A 13,832-nucleotide genomic window follows, 5' to 3' on the forward strand; every position below is an offset into this window, starting at 1 on the left:
TGCATGTAGACTGCGGGCGTTGGAGCCTGGAGCAGGACACAAACTGAAGGAGGAGCTCAGCATGTCGGGCAGCGTCCGTGGAGGGAATGGCCACAGCCAACATCTTGAGTCGGAACCAGCCTCCCCGCCGTGGACTTTGCGCACACTTCTCGCCATCTCGGTAGAACAGCCAAGGGGATTGAAGACCCCCGCCCGCCCTGGACGTTCCCTCTTCTCCACACTCCCCTCAGGCAGAAGATATCTGAAAGCACGTACAACAGTCTCAAGGATGGCTTCTATCCCGCCGTTATAAGGCAATTAAATCTGAGTACGATCAAAGGGACCCTTGACCTCACAATCAATCCTTACGGCCTTACATCATATCTGTTTGCACTGCACTTTCTTTGTAACCGTAACATTTTATTCTGCATTCTGTTATTGTTTTCCCTCGTACCACCATGTACTTAGATGATGAAATGATCAATATAGATCAGGGACCCCTCGCTTAATGGTATTGGTCCATGGCATTAAAAAGTTTGGGAGCCCCTGATGTGTTTGTGTAGTGTAGGCCTCCGTTAGTCTCGATAGATCATGGATTTACCTTGGAAAGTTCCCAGGGCGCAAGCCTGGGCAGGGTTTTTTTTATGGGAGACCGGCAGTTGCCCAAGCTGCAAGTCTCCCCTCTCCACTTCACCGATGTTGTCCAAGGGAAGGGCATTAGGGCCCATACAGCTTGGAACCGGTGTCGTCGCAGAGCAATGTGTGGTTAAGTGCCTTGCTCAAGGACACACACGCAGCCTCAGCCAAGGCTCGAACAAGCGACCTTCAGATCACTAGACAAACGCCTTAACCACTTGGCCACGTGCCAACAACCCCTGATGTAGATGGAATACAAAACAATTATTTTCACTGTACTTGGGTACGTGTGACAACTTTCAAACAATTTACAAATTTCAAGTGGCAAAGGGAAACAGTGGAGGAAGGCCTGGGAGGAGATAGGTGGATCCGGGTGAGGAGGGGTAACGAGCAGCTGGAGGAGTGGAGAGTGGAACTAGTAACAGAGACTGGGAGGTGATGGGTGGATCCAGGTGAGGAGGGGGTGGGCAGATGGAGCAGTGGGGAGTGGATCTATTAACAGAGGTTGGGAGGTGATGGGTGTATCTGGATGAGGAGGGGGTGGGCAGATGGAGGAGTGGGGAGAGTGGATATAATGACAGAGGTTGGGAGGTGATGGGTGGATCCGGATGAGGAGTGATGATGGAATATGTGGTGACACCTATGGGCTGCACCCGGCACATCCTGGGGTGTGCTGGTTGTTGACATTTCACTGTTTGTTCAATGTACAGGTGATAAATAAATCTGAATCTGAATGTGCTGATTTAATATGTTTACCAAATATTGAAAGGCCTAGGTAGAGTGGACATGTGAGAATGTTTCCAGATGTGGGGGGAGTCTAGAACCAGAGGGCACAACCACAGAATAGGAAGTTGTCCCTTTAGATACTTGGCACTTGCCTCACCAGCATCCAGGACATCTTTAAGGAGTGATGCCTTAAAAAGGCACCATTCGTCATCAAGGACCCCCATCACCCAGGAGGTGCCCTCTTCTCATTACAGAGAGGAGGTACAGGAGCCTGAAGGCACACGCTCAATGATTCAGGAACAGCTTCTTCCCCTCTGCCATCCGATTTCTGAATGGACATTGAACCCATAAACATGACCTCACTACATTTTTTTTTCTCTTTTTGCACTACTTATTTAAGTTAACTTTAAAATATATATTTCTGTAATTTACAGTATTGTTGTTATGTATTACTGCCACACAACAAGTTTCACAACTGGTGCTGGTGATATTAAACCTGATTCTGATTCTGATCGGAGATGGGGAGAAGCTTTGTTAGCTAGAGGGCGGCAAATCTGTGGAATGTTGTGCCATTCAATTATGGTTCATTTATTATCCCTCTCAACCCCCTTCTCCTGCCATCTCCCAGAAACTTTTGACACCCCGACTAATCAAGAACCTATCAACCTCTGCTGAAAATATACCCAAGGACTTGGCCACCACTGCCAACTGTAGCAATGAATTCCACAGACCCCTGGCACTTGCAGGCTCACCCCCTGCACGATCACTGGATTGTGTTGGCCATTGACGCAAATGAAACATTTCACTGTACGTTTTGAAATACATGTGACAGACAAGGCTAATCTTTGATCTTCAATTCTGACAAAGTTCAAAGTAAATTTATTATCAAAGTAGGTAAATGTCACCAAACTCTACCCTGAAATTTGTTTTTCTTGTGGGCATTCACAGTGGAACAAAGAAATAATAGAATTAATGAAAACCCACGCATAAAGACCAACAACCAACGTGCAAAAGACAAAATCTGCAAGTACAGAAAAAACATAATAATAATAATAATAATAATCCAACACATTCCAGGATCCTGTAGCGGTTTAACTCAATCTGATTACTCACACAGGCACAATCAAGTAGCAACCATCATTCACTAAAATCTTGCTTTAAAATACAAACTCATAAAAGACACCATACCGAAATACAAGCCGAATCCAGTTTAAGCCGACCGGTTTAAGTCTGGCATCAACACAGGACTTCAAGGAGAATGGTCCTGGGTTCGAATCCGACCGGCTCCTTGCATTCTTTCCATCCGTGATGGGTTGAGTGTCGAGCTAGCGACTCAGCCCCATAAAGAAACATTCAAATGCTATGGAAACATCAAAAATGCCGCCTGATGCGCCACAGGGCATGAAAAGGAACAACAAATGCAATCCAGATTTAGAGTCAAAGTTTCATCAATTATATAACGACCAATCCATTATTACACATAGGACAATCCATAATAATTGCCTGGATATAAACAAGCAAGAACAACTTACTTAATAGATAGAGCCATTCCAAACACACATAGCATACAGGAATTGACACATGAAAATCTCTAGAAATTTGCTGAATTAAAAGAGGAAATTGAAAGACTATGGAACATGAACAGTGCATACATTGTCCCGATAGTAATATCTACAACTGGTATCACCCCAAAGTCACCACACAATAGCATTAAATAATTAGGCCTACACAGCATTATCTATGTATATCTCCCAGAAAGCCACAATACTAAACACCTCTAGAATCGTCCGAAAGTTCCTAGCAATTGAGAAATGAGCGTGCTTGGCTATGCCCAAACCTCAGGTTTTACCAGCTTGAGCTGAGAAAAAAATATATAATATTATGACCATGAGACATAGGAGCAGAAATAGGCCATTCAGCCCATCAAGTCTGCTCCACCGTTTCATCATGATTGATTTATTAACCCCCCTCAACCCCAAACCTAATAATAAATAAATAATACTGAGAACTTGGGTTGTGGAGTCTTTGAAAGTGGGTCCATTGTAGAAACCCTGTAGTCATGAGTTAGCTCATTTTGATTATCCTGCTGACTGAACTGAAATCTATCAGAGTTTCTTTTGGAAGGAGTTTCCGGGCACAGGTGCTGACAGAGAAGCTATCAAGGCCATGTGTCGGTTTGCTGCGAGCTGTTTGTTTATTTCCTAAGCTGTAGATGGAACAGCACAAATTCTGTGATGGAGGGAGGGTAGAGCCTTCCAATTCTTAATTGTTTTCCTGGCTAAAATGATCCGCCTTTTCTAGACTCAATCCTATTAGCACAACACCAGATTGTAGAATTGTTTACAAAAGGATAAATTCAAAGTTCACAGTAAATTTATTATCAAAGTGCATATATGCCACCGTATACAACCTGAGATTTATTTTCCTATGGGCATACTCAGTAAATCCATATTAGAATAATAACCATAATAGAATCAATGAAAGACCCCACCACTATTTGAGTGTTCAACCAGTGTGCAAAAGACAACAAACTGCGGAAATACAGAAAAGAATGAAATAAATAAATAAGCAATAAATTTTGAGAGAAAGAGATGGAGTCCTTGAAAGTGAGTCCATAGGTTGTGGGAATATTTCAAGTGAAGTTGAGTGACGTTATCCCCTTTGGTTCAAGAGCCTGATGGTTGAGGGGTAGTAATTGTTCCTGAACCTGGTGGTTAGAGTTCTGAGGCTCCTGGACCTTCTTCGTGATGGCAGCAGCGAGCAGACAGCACGTCCTAGGTGGCGGGGGGTCTTTAATGTTGGAAGCTGTTTCCTGCAACGACACTTTGTGTAGATGTGCTCAATGGTGGGGAGGACTTTACCTGTGATGGACTGGGTCATATCCGTAACCCAGGATTTTCCATTCAAGGGCATTGGTGTTTCCATACCAGGTTCTGATAGAACCAGTCAATATACTCTCCACCACATATCTATAGAAATTTGTCAAAGTTTTAGATGTCATGCCGAATATTTGCAAACTCCTAACAGACTAGAGGCTTTGCCATGCTTGCGTGCTGGCTGAGGACAGGTCCTCTGAAATAATCCCACCCATTACAGCCTAGAGATCTTCCTCAGTATTGTGGAGGAGATTTGAACATCACAGAAGGTCTAGTTATAGAGTTGTAAGGGAGGGATCAGCTCAAATCAATTGAAGTTCAAAGTTCAAAGTAAATTTATTATCAAAGTGTGTATATGTCACTATACATTACCCTGAAATTCATTTTCTTGCAGGCATTCAAGAAATACAATAGAATCAGTGAAAAACTGCACACAAAGCCTGACAAAAAATGTGCAAAAGAAGATAACCTGTGCAAGAAATAGACAAATAGACAGACAGACATATTGACAGATTGATAGACATATAGATAGACAGATAGGTAAAGAGATAGACAGACAGGTAGATAGATAGACAGACAGATAGACAGATAGATAGATATATAGATAGACAGCTAGGTAGAGAGATAGACAGGCAGATAGACAGATAGATAAACAGATAGATAGGCAGATAGAGAGATAGACAGATGGATAGACAAACAGTTAGATAGATAGGCAGATAGAGAGACAGACAGCTAGGTAGAGAGATAGACAGACAGATAGATAGATGGACAGCTAGACAGACTGAAATACATTTAGATAGGCAGACATGCAGACAGACAGGTAGACAGATTGATAGACAGACAGATAATACTGAGAACATGAGTCCCGGAAAGTGAGTCACAGAGCTGAGGTGAGGGAAGTTTTCTCCATGCTGGTTCAGCAGTCAATCTAATTACATGATCAGAACCAGGTTTATTATTTTGTTGTCAAATGTGTTGCTTTGAAGCAGCAGTTCGGTGCAGTACAACAGGCTACAACAAAAAAATATAAAAATAAATCGATAAATAGCCCAAAAAGAGAACAACAAGTAGTGAGGGGGTTGTCGTGGGTTCCCGGACCCATCCCGTTGGAAATCCAGTTCACCCACATTGGGCTCTTCCTATCCCTTGCTCCTTTCCTACTGAAGCATCTGCCAAATCCCACCTCTACCACCTCATCTGGTGTCTTGCTCCATATATCTACTACTCCCTGTGTGAAAAAAATTGCCCCTCTGGTCTCCTCTCTCACTTTTTTTGTTATTATTTATATATATTTTTAAAAAGGAGTTTAGTGTACAAACTCCTTACAGGCAGTGGTGGGAATTGAACCCTCGTCTCTGGTGCTGTAATAGTGTTACACTACCGGCTGCTTAGAAATAAGTTTATCGATTGAGATACAACGCAGAATCTGGCCTTTGGGCCTCGCCACCCAGCAATCCCCCAACTTAACCTTTGCCCAATCACAGGACAAATTACAATGACCATTTAACCAATCTTCCATCCTTGGATTCACTTTACACCACATGCTGTTGGAGCAGGGCTGCCAGGATAATCAAGGACACGACCCACCCAGCCAACACACTTTTTGTCCCCCTTCCCTCCGGGAGAAGGTTCAGGAGCTTGAAGATTCGTACGGCCAGATTTGGGAACAGTTTCTTTCCAACTGTGATAAGACTGCTGAACGGATCCTGACCTGGATCTGGGCCGTACCTTCCAAATATCCGGACCTGACTTGCACTACCTTACTCTCCCTTTTCTGTTTTCTAATTATGATTTATAATTTAAATTTTTATTATATTTAATTTGATTTGTACTTCAGGGAGCGCGAAGCGCAGAATCAAATATCGCTGTGATGATTGTACACTCTAGTATCAATTGTTTGGTGACAATAAAGTAAAGTAACTGACCAACAGTACGTCTTTGGACTGTGGGAGGAAACTGGAGCACCTGGAGGAAACCCACGCGGTCTGTACAGACTCGTTACAGGCAGCAACAGGAATTAAACCCAGGTCGCCTGTACTGTAGAGCACTGTGCTAACCACTACGCTACTGTGCTGCTCCAACTAATGGAGGTCAAATTTGCAAATAAATGAAATTAATAGTTACTATAATCTTCAGACACGTTCAAAAGCAACGGCTTTAACAGTCATTAAAGACAATGAGTTCACTTGACTATTGTGTTGATTATCAAACGGAGTCTTAGAGAAATGCAGCACTGATATACCACTACTGTACCAGCCAAATTTCAAGTTCAAATTTAGTTGTAATTCAACTGTATGTACAAAGGAGTTTGTACGTTCTCCCTGTGATTGTGTGGGTTTTCTCCGGATGCTCAGGTTTCCTCCCACAGAATCAGAATCAGATTTATTATATCACTGACATGTGAAATCCAAGGACCTACGGGTTAGTAGGTTAACCGGTTACATGGGTGTGACTGGGTGGTGTGGTCTTGTTGAGCCGTGATGGCCTGTTACTCTACGGTATCTCTACACTAAAGTATAAACGTGCTGGCAGCAGAAGTGGCGGGTGAGCGCTCAATTGCAACTTTTAAGAGAAGTTTGGGTAATGCATGGATGGGAGGGGTGTGGAGGGCAATGGTCTGGGTGTAGGTCGATGGGATTGAGCAGGATAACAATTTGGCATGGACTAGATGGGCTGAAGGGCCTGTTTTGTGCTGTAGTGCTCGGCGACTAGATAAAGCAATGAAAAAAGCCTTGTGTTTCTATGGCAACCCCAGGATATCCCATGATCCTTTACTTCCAATAGAGAACCTCTGAAGTGAGGTGGGTGCAGAGTCCTGGAATGTGGATCCAAATACCGGCACTCAAGTTAATTGAAGCTACCAGCGTACCATCTGTTATTCAACATAATCAATTCTCAAACTGGAGTGAGATCTGCTTCAATAATGGTGGTTGTCCATCGTGTCCAATGATGACAGGAAACGGGTGAGGGAGAGTTTTTAAAGTGAAAAAGCTGTTGTACTGGAGTGGTTTCTTTTATTTTTATTATTTTTGCGTTCTCTCTCTCTCTCTCTCTCTCTCTCTCCCCTCCCTCCCTCCACCCCCCCCCCCCACCCCCCAGCACGACCTTGGAAGTCCAGGTGCAGTGGTATGAGAGGTCATCATAAGTGGGGACTTCCTTGGTTGCAGTGGATGACCGTGACGTCTTCTGTGCCTTGTCACGCCCTTCGCTCTCCACGGAGCGTTGCAGAACCACCTTCCTGACTGTTGGATCTCACTGTAGATCTCGTGCCCAGTCCGCCGGCATTGATTTCACATGCTAGGATAGGCAAGTCCCTTATCAATAAGAGGCCCGCCATCTACCCTCACTTGGTTTAAACCACCCGTCGAAGCGGTGCACTGGGTTGTGGCTGTTGTCGTGTACAAGTGGCTGCTTGGAGCCACAGGTGAGAGTGGAGTGTCCGGTGGGGACCGAAGGTCATAGAACCATAGAACATTACAGCACAGAAACAGGCCCTTCTTGGCCGTGCCGAACCATTTTTCTGCCTCGTCCCACTGACCTGCACCTGGACCATATCCCTCTCATCCATATACCTGTCCAAGTTTTTCTTAAATGTTAAAAGTGAACCCACATTTACCACTTCACTTGGCAGCTCATTCCACACTCCCACCACTCTCTGTGTGAAGAAGCCCCCCCCCCCTAATGTTCCTTTTAAACTTTACCCCTTTCACCCTTAACCCATGTCCTCTGGTTTTTTTCTCCCCTGGCCTCAGTGGAAAAAGCCTGCTTGCATTCACTCTATCTATACCCATCATAATTTTATACACCTCTATCAAATCTCCCCTCATTCTTCTCCCCTCAGGGAATAAAGTCCTAACCTATTCAACCTTTCTCTGTAACTCAGTTTCTCAAGTCCTGGCAACATCCTTGTAAACCTTCTCTGCACTCTTTCAACCTTATTAATATCCTTCCTGTAATTAGGTGACCAGAACTGCACACAAGACTCCAAATTCGGCCTCACCAATGTCTTATACAACCTCACCATAGCATTCCAACTCTTATATTCATAGAGTCAAAGAAAAGTACAGCAGAGAAGCGGGCCCTTTCTGCCCATCTAATCTGTGCTGAACCAATTTAAACAGCCTAGCCCCATCAACCTGCACCAGGATGTTAGGACTCCTGTCTATACCGGAGCGGGCCAGCGGGGACAGACATAGTTCCCCAAAAGTTTTTGGACTCTCTGGTTATTGAACATTGGCTGCACATGTTCCCAATTAACAGCTGCGTGTTTAAACCCTGCTTCCTGTACCTTACTTCGCTCAGTCTTAAAGTGTGATCTTGTACGCAGCAAGAGCCTCTGGTACTTTTCCGTGGGTGTCTTTTATGCCTGCGGACTGCCTGCCCTTCCTGGATCTTATTTGTGCATCAAGTTCTTGGATTGCTGTAGTTTTGAGTTGGACTGGGTGTCTGTTTTGTCTGTTTTTGTCCACGTCTGTTTTTTGTTTGCCCATTTTGGCTAGACGAAAGTCAGAATCAGGATTCATATCACGGACATATGCCGTGAAATTTGTTAACTTTACGGCAGCAATGCAATACATGATAAATAAATATAGAGGGAAAAAAAACTGAGTTACATTAAGTATATGTATGTCCATTAAATAGTTAAGTAGAAATAAACAGTAAAAAATAACAGAAATAAAAAAGTGGTGAGGTAGTGTTCACGGGTTCAATGTTCATTCACAAATCAGATGGCAGAGGGGAAGAAGCTGTTCCTGAATCGCTGAGTGTGTGTCTTCAGGCTCCTGTACCTCCTCCCTGATGGTAGTAATGAGAAGAGGGGCCTTCAGACTCCTGTACCTCCTCCCTGATGGTAGTAATGAGAAGAGGGGTCTTCAGGCTCCTGTACCTCCTCTCTGATGGTAGTAATGAGAAGAGGGGTCTTCAGGCTCCTGTACCCCCTCCCTGAAGGTAGTAATGAGAAGAGGGGTCTTCAGACTCCTGTACCTCCTCTCTGATGGCAGTAATGAGAAAAGGGGTCTTCAGGCACCTGTACCTCCTTCATGATGGTAGTAATGAGAAGAGGGGTCTTCAGGCTCCTGTACCTCCTCCCTGATGGTAGTAATGAGAAGAGGGGTCTTCAGGCTCCTGTACCCCCTCCCTGATGGTAGTAATGAGAAGAGGGATCTTCAGGCTCCTGTACCTCCTCCCTGGTGGTAACAGTGTGGATAAGGTATGTCCTGGGTGGTTGGGATCCTTAATGATGGATACTGCCTTCCTGAGGCCCCACTCCTTGAAGATGTCTTGGATATTACAGAGTCTAGTACACACGATAGAGCTGACTAATTTTACAAGTTTCTGCAATTTATTTCAATGTTGTACAGTAGACCCCCCCCACCCCAATACCAGACTGTGGTGCTCCCAGTCAGAAAGCTCTCCATAGCTCATTTGTATTAGTTTTCAAATGTTTTATTTGACAAACCAAATCTCCTCAAACTCTTAATGATATATATCTGCTGTCTAGCCTTCTTTATAGCTGCATCAATATGTTGGGTCTCGGTTAGGTCCTGACACCCAGGAACTTGAAATTGCTCACTCTCTCCACTTCTGATCCCTCTACGAGGATTGGTTTGTGTTCCCTCATCTATTGTGTTTGCTTCCTGAAGTCTATAATCAGCTCTGGTCTTGCTGAAAGTTGTTGCTGCGACACCACGCAACTAACTGGTATATCTCACTCCTGTGTGCCCTTTCATCACCAAATGAGATTCTGCCAACAATGGTTGTATCATCAACAAATTTATAGCGGCAGCTTGAGCTGTGCCTAGCCACACAGTTATGGGTGTCGAGAGAGTAGAGAAGTGGGCTAAGCACACATTCCCATGGACTGCCAGTGTTAATTGTCAGCGAGGTGGGGGTATTATTTCCAATCCACACAGATTGTGGTTTTCCAGGTAGAAAGTTGAGGATCCAGTTGCAGAGGGAGGTACAGAGGTAACACTAGGGGAGGGTGAACAATAAATGTGCTAGGTTTTCTAAAACTGACTTCTTCTACCCTAGGACACGAACTTATCAATCACCCCTCGTAAATTACAATAAAAATATATAGTGCAAAAAGAGAAAAAAAGTAGTGAGTTAGTGTTCAAACACGAGGAAATCTGCAGATGCTGGAAATTCGAGCAACACACACAAAATGCTGGTGGAACGCAGCAGGCCGGGCAGCATCTATAGGGAGAAGCAATGTCGACGTTTTGGGCCGAGACCCTTCATCAGGATGTCAGGGTCTCGGCCCGAAACGTCGACATTGCTTCTCCCTATAGATGCTGCCGGGCCTGCTGCGTTCCACCAGCATTTTGTGTCTGTTGAGTGAGTTAGTGTTCATGGGTTCAATATCCTTTCAGAAATCAGACGGTGGAGGGGAAGAATCCTGAATTGTCCAGTGTGTGTCTTCAGGCTCCTGTATCTCCGTCCTGACGGTAACAATGAGAAGAGGGCATGTCTGGGTGATGGGGGTCCTTAATGATGGATGCTGCTTTTTTGAGGCATCGCTCCTTGAAGATGTCCTGGATGTTGTGGAGGCAAGTGCCCATGATGCAGCTGACTGAGTTTAAAACATTCTGCAGTTCATTTTGATCCTGTGCTTTCTCCCCCCTGCATAAAAACCAGACTAACAATGTCAACTGTTCATCCATTCCATAGACGCTGCCTGACCTTGTTGAGTTCCTGCAGCATTTCATGTGTGTTTCTCTGGATTTCCAGCCTCTGCAGACTTTCTCGCGTTTATAACAATTATTTTGTTCTCCTTTGCACTTGTGTACCGGACATGACGTTAAATATCTTGAATCTTGCTCTTTTGTTTATTCTGCTTAAGTATGATTTAGCCTCAGCAATTCACGTGATCATGAGTGCCACCATTCTGCCACAGGACACACACACACACACACACACACACACACACACACACACACACACACACACACACACACACACACACACACACACACACACACACACTCACTCTCTCTCTCTCTCTCTCTCTCTATGGGGGAGAAAGTACAGTCAACGTTTTGCCCCGAAACCCTTCGGCAGGAAATGTTGGAGGAACTCAGCAGGTCAGATAGACAGCATTTATGGAGGGGACAGACAAAGTACTCTGCAGATGCTGTGGTCAAATCAAGATGTACAAAAAAGCTGGATGAACTCAGCAGGTCGGGCAGCATCCGTTGAAAGGACTGCAGTCAACGTTTCGGGCCGAGACCCTTCGTCAGGACTGCAGTCAACGTTTCGGGTTGAAACCCTTCCTGACTGCCAATGTCCTGGCGAAGGGTCTCGACCCGAAACGTTGACTGCTCCTTTCAGTGGGTGCTGCCCGACCTGCTGAGCTCATCCAGCTTGGGAATAGGCAGTCGATGTTTCAGGTCAAGATCCTTCATCAGGACTGGACCCTTCATGTGTCCTGATGAAGGGGCTCAGCATAAAGTGAGTTACACATTCCTCTCCACAGATGCTGCCTGACCTACTGAGTTCATGTTAAGGGAGGGAAGTTTAGGGGAGACATCAGGGGTAAGTTTTTTTTTTACACAGAGGGTTGTGGTTGCCTGGAATGACTTGCCAGGGATGGTGGCGGAGGCTAAAACATTAGGGGTATTTAAGAGCCTCTTGGACAGGCACATGGATGAAAGAAAAATAGAGGGTTACGGTATTTCCTGATGAAGTGTCTTGGCCTGAAACGCTGGCTACTCTTTTCTCACGGATGCTGCCTGACCTGCTGATTTCCTCCATTAATTCCTATTAATGTGGTGTGTGTGTGTGTGTTTGTGTGTGTGTGTGTGTGTGTGTGTGTGTGAGAGAGAGAGAGAGAGTGAGAGAGAGAGAGAGAGAGATTTCCAGCATCTGGAGAATCTCTTGTGTTTATGATAAACCCCCAGGGTAACTGCATGTAAATGCAATTACAAAGAAAATACTACAGCACCTTTACTTCCCTAGGAGTTTGTGGAGGTTTGGCATGACATCTAAAACTTTGACAAACTTCTATAGATGTGTAGTGGAGAGTACAGTTGTGTTCAGTTCTGGTCATCTCATTATAGGAAGCTATGCAGAGGGTGCGGAGGAGATTTACTAGGATGTTGCCTGGATTGGAAAACAAGTCTTATGAGGCAAGATTAGCAGAGCTGGGACTTTTCTCTTTGGAGTGTAGAAGGATGAGAGGGGACTTGATAGAGGTCTACAAGATTATGAGAGGCATAGATAGGGTGGATAGCCAGTACCTGTTTCCCAGGGCACGAATATCAAACACAAATATGTACAAAGTTAAGGGAAGGAAGTTTAGGGGAGACATCAGGGGTAAGTTTTTTTACACAGAGGGTTGTGGGTACCTGGAATGACTTGCCAGGGATGGTGGTGGAGGCTAAAACATCAGGGGTATTTAAGAGCCTCTTGGACAGGCACATGAATGAAAGAAAAATCGAGGGTTACGGGGTAGTGTGGGTTTAATTTTTAAGGAATATATGGGTCGGCAGAACATCGAGGGCCGAAGGGCCTGTACTGTGCTGTAGTGTTCTAGTGTCTAGTACATTGACAGAAGAATAACACAAGGGTACACAGCCTGGTACAGAAACACCAATGCCCTCGAGCAGCAAATCCCACAAATGGTGGTGGATTCGGCCCAGTCCATCACAGGTGAGGGCCGCCCAGCTATTGAGCACCTACAAGAAGCACGATCAAAGGAAAGCAGCATCCATTATCAGGGCTCCTTACCACCCAGGTGAGGCTCTCTTCTCGCTGCTGCCATCAGGAAGAAGGTAGCCTCAGGATTCACACCACCAGGTTCAGGAACAGTTATTACCCCTCAGCCATCAGGTTCTTGAACCAGAGGGGAGAACTGCACTTGCCCCATCATTGAATTATTCCCATAACCAACGGACTCAGTTTCAACAACTCTTCATCTCATGTTCTCGATATTTATTGCTTATTTATTAATTATTATTATTTGCAGAGTTTGTTGACCTGCACCCTGGTTGAACGCACAATCTGGCGGACTTCCATTGATTCTTTTATAAGACCATGAGATATAGGAGCAGAATTAGGCCATTTGGCCTGTTGGGTCTGTTCTGCCATTTCATCGTGCCTGATCCATTTTCTCTCTCAGCCCCAATCTCCTGCTTTCTCCCTTCATGCCCTGACCAATCAAGAATCTATCAAACTCTGCCTTAAATATACATAAAGACTTGGCCTCCACAGCTGCCTTTCACAATGAATTCCACAGACTCTCCACTCTCTGGCTAAAGACATTCCTCTCATCTCTATTCCAAAAGGATGCTCCTCTATTCTGTGGCTGTGTTCTATAGATTTGTTGAGTATGTCGACAAGAAAATGAACCTCAGGATTATGTGTGGTAACATATGCATTTTGATAATAAATTTACTTTTGAATTCCTCCACCATTTTGTGTGTGTCCCTCTAGATTTCCGACATCTGCAGAATCTCTGGTGCTTGTGGTAGATTCCCGTGGCCTGACCGAGTGTATCCGAAGACATTTTGTTCAGTAAGGGAAGAAATTCGTACGGCACGGCTGTGTAGTGGTCAGCACAATGCTTTACAGTACAAGCAACACAAGTTCAATTCCCACTGTTGGCTGTAAGGA

Source organism: Hemitrygon akajei, chromosome 24, assembly GCF_048418815.1.
Source record: "Hemitrygon akajei chromosome 24, sHemAka1.3, whole genome shotgun sequence".
Classification (NCBI taxonomy): domain Eukaryota; kingdom Metazoa; phylum Chordata; class Chondrichthyes; order Myliobatiformes; family Dasyatidae; genus Hemitrygon; species Hemitrygon akajei.